The 4,003-nt window shown below is 51.0% G+C and overlaps 1 protein-coding gene across 1 annotated transcript in view; it reads right to left on the reverse strand.

Annotated features, from left to right (window-relative positions):
• RAB11FIP5 (RAB11 family interacting protein 5) overlaps positions 1–4,003 on the reverse strand; it is an 89,701-nt gene that overhangs the window by 83,957 nt on the left and 1,741 nt on the right. The gene's annotated exons all lie outside the window — the stretch shown is intronic.

Consider the following 4,003-nt stretch of genomic DNA (forward strand, 5'->3'; position numbering starts at 1 on the left):
TAAACTCACTAGGGGGGACCAGAAGAGCTTGGGAGAGACCTTGTTTCCCCGAGCGCCCCCCTGGCATAACAAGGAACAACGGCCACAAGTTGTTGGAGAGGAGGTTTAGATTAGACATCTGTAAGAACGACTTCACAGTCAGGGCAGCTAGAATCTGGAGCCAACTTCCAAGGGAAGTGGTGCTGGCTCCTACCCTGGGGGGCTTTAAGAGGAGGCTTGATGCCTACCTGGCTGGAGTCATTTGAGCCTGGTTTTTCTCCTGCCCAGGCGGGGGGTCGGACTTGAAGACCTACAAGGTCCCTTCGACCTGACTTCTACAATTTTATGATCTAAAGGGTCAAAGAAACAGCCCCTATAAAAACCTTAAAGATTTGGAGGAAAAATTCTTCCAAGCCACTCACTCCCTCCCCACAACCCAGACCAAACTCAACCACTGAACGCCTGACACTGGGGGCACTGGAGAGCCCAACATGCTCCAAAACACCAGTCAATTGATTCACCGAAAACTGAAATGCAGCCAGCTCTGGGGAGAAGCATGGCAGGCAGGCAGGCCCTTGTGTTCAAGAGCTCCTAACAACATGTCCCGTTGCTGAAACATCTCCGAACAACCAGGCTCTCTTGGGGCCTTTAAATGCAACATGGGAGGGGCGGGGGGTGCATTAACCCTGCAGAAACCTCATCTGGCAGTGCAGAGGGTCCTGCCGTTGCAATCCCAAGCAGGGGCTTACTTCTCCCCACCTCAACCACACATGCGAGGACCGGGTGGGCTTCTGGAGAGGAGCCCTCCACCCCCCAGCACTCTTGGCTTCATCGCCTTCCCTCCTTAGGGCCGGGTCCCAGCATCGCAATGCTCCCGGAGGAGCCATGTACCTGCAGCAGCTTCTGCACCAGATGCAAGCTGCAAACTCCCTGCCTTTTCCACGGGGATGCCACATGCGCAGCACGGCTGCACGGGGACCACGCCAGCCCTGGAGCCGTGCAGGGCAGCCCCCCAGTCTAGGAAGCGACCTCCCGCAGACAGGAGGGATAGCTCAGGAAGACAAGCACGTCACAAGGCCACGCAAAGCGCTGAGCCCAGCAGGGACACTGGCTCCAGGTGGAAATTTTTAGGCATTATAGGTTTGCATTTTCTGACACAAAAAGGTCTTGAACCCAATAGGGTACGGGGCGCTTCACAATCTAGTCGCTGGCCAGGGATGTGCTGCTAGACACAAGCCATTATGACCGAATGATATTCAATATAAGCACCCCAACCGGTCCTCACCAACACCCCCTGACCACCAGCTTTAAAGGAGCTAGTTTCTCAAAGCACAGGAAGATGCAAGGTAAAATTCAGACAGAAATACCATGACTGGGAACTCTGAAGGAAGAGTCTGATCCCCGGCCAAAAAGCCACAGCTCCACGATCAATACGAGGACCACTTTAGCCAGCAGCCTGTCTGCAGCAAAATGAAGGCAGCAATTAGAAATACAAAGGCGACAGAGAAAATAGGACGACGGAAACTGTGATCGATCTAGGGCTCGGGTAGAAAATTGATAAGGGAAGGGACTCGGGAACAGAAAGTCTGTAGCCTGAAGAGCAAAAGGGAGGGCGATTAAATATACTTGGAAGGAGAGAAATCCTAGCATTACTAGATGGAGAGGGTGAAACAGCTAATGAGACACAAAAGTCTCAATGACTATTTCCACTGCACATTAGGAACGACTAGGATAACATGCTTGCATTGCATAAACCCGAAGTAAATGCTTTTTGTGGTCCGTAATTAAAGAGGATGACCAGTCTCTCCTAGGTGGAAAAAAAAAAAAAAAAAAAAAAAAAAAAAAAAAAAAAAAAAAAATCAGAAGACCCACATACATCTACAACCAAGAATCCTTAAATAATTGGCAGAGGAGATCTTTGCCCAGTTGGATTTAGTGTTTCATAAATCCTGGGAGACTCCCCAAGGCAGGAGGAGGGCGAGAAATGCATCACTGTTTAAAAAGCACAAGCATAACGATCCAGGCCGTTACAAATGAGGTCAGTCGATAGCAATCCTGGGCAAAAGAGGAGAGTCGACTGACGGAGAGCATGCTTCATCCCGGGACTACACAAAATAGGTCTCAACCAGATTTCATTCTTGGGGATTACAGACCCAGCTGATGAACCGTGCAGATGCAACGGCCCTGGGAAAGCCTTTCCCTTGGTATCACAATCCCTGCCGGTGACAAGGAAAAGCTTCGCTGCATCTCGGTGCGGCGCACGTTAAGTGGATTACGGATGTTGGTGGGGAATCCCCACGAAAGGACGGCGCTTCCAGCAGGCTTCTAAAAGGCACGACACGCAGGGGGGATGCTGATCCCCACCATCTTCAGCGGCATCAGGACAGGGCTTATAAGCCTCATAGTAAGCAACACCCACTCGAGCATCCTGTTAAACGTGGGCAACAGCCACGTTTCTGCATCCAGGGACGAGGTCCGCAAACCGGCCAGGAAAGCACCAACTCAGGAAGGATGCAGGGGTTGCAGCACCTTAACCAGAGTCCCATGGATGCACCGAAAGGGAGCAGGAGCAGGGAGGGGACCGGACCCAAGTTTCACTGAGAAGTTAAATCCTGGGACAAGTCACCAGCAGAGACCGTGACTATCTGCATCGCTGGGGAGTTTTTGGAGCAGGCTGGACATACAGTCAGGAATGACCTGGCTAGAGGTGGTCCTGCCTGGGGCAGGGGATGGAGCAGAGGACCTCTCACAGTCCCTTCCGGTCCCATTTTCTGCAAGCCTATAACCCCGAAGGCACACAGCAGCAGATGCATGCCTGGGTCTGAGAGGCCTGGTATGTACCTCGGACGAGGAGGTCACCTCCCACAGTTATCTGCAAAGACTAACCTGGGGCGTGACCTATTTCAGCTGCTCTGCAGAGGACCCCGATGAACCACTAACCCCCATCAGACTTTTATTACTTTGCACCGTTTCATATCAACCCACTGGCTCCCAAGGGCCACGTGGACAAGTCTGGCACAGCAAGCAGAAGAAGGGCAAACAGGGGCTTGGAGATGTGTCATAGACCACATCCTGCTCACAGTCACTGGAGACTCTCCCATGCTTTCTGGTACAGTCGTCTACACGCGTTAATCCCACGGGTGTGAAACCTCCCAAAGCCACGTGTGCAGCGTGGGGCAGCCCCAGCGGAGAGGACCAAAAACAGAAGAGCTTCTGTCCTGTGCCATTCAGAGACCTCTTGCTCCGACAGCAGCACCTCGAGACCTCCAAATCGGGGCGAACGGTGCTGCAAACGTGCAAAAAAATGCCCCCCCAAAACAGTTCAGCCTCAAGGCTTCATCCCCCTTCCAGCTGGCCTCCATGTGGGCAAGACGTTAACCACACACTTAAGCTTGAATTAAGCCCCTTAACGAGGTCTCTTTTGAGCTCCTCTCTCTTCCCAACACCCCCTGCAAGACCAGACAAACCCACCCTTCTTCCCTTTTTTTAAGCATCCCCATGTCTTCCTCCAGGGCTGCCCACATTAGGCCAGCAAAAAGTCCACCATGGCCAGCTGGGCCATGACAAACAGGGGCTGGCCGGAGTCACACTACATTATATAGATTACACAATTAAATAGTTAATCACACAACACAACTATCGTCACACATGCAAAGCAACTATCACGCGATTAACCAGCCATCTGCACAATAAATTGAGACCAGCCACGCTGCAAAGGAATGAGCGCACCATAAAAATGGCTATCCAGCTACAAAGAGCCAACCAGCCATAAAAGATAGTGCTGGAAAAGGTGTAGTAGCTCTAGAGTGGTGCTCTGCATTTTCCAGTTTTTATTTTCAAAAAAAAAATAAAATAAAATAAAAATTCCGGGAATTTTTCAGGGTTTATCTTCCAAACATAAAAACCGGGTTGAAATGGAGATAAAAGGAAGAAAAGAAAAGAAATCGGTTTATATTGGGGAAAATAATGATACGTTCCACAGTGGTGAGGGAGGGAGGGAGGGACTGGAGTAAGGCTGGGACTA

Source organism: Gavialis gangeticus, unplaced genomic scaffold (genome assembly GCF_001723915.1).
Source record: "Gavialis gangeticus isolate Ggan-Ray unplaced genomic scaffold, GavGan_comp1, whole genome shotgun sequence".
Classification (NCBI taxonomy): domain Eukaryota; kingdom Metazoa; phylum Chordata; order Crocodylia; family Gavialidae; genus Gavialis; species Gavialis gangeticus.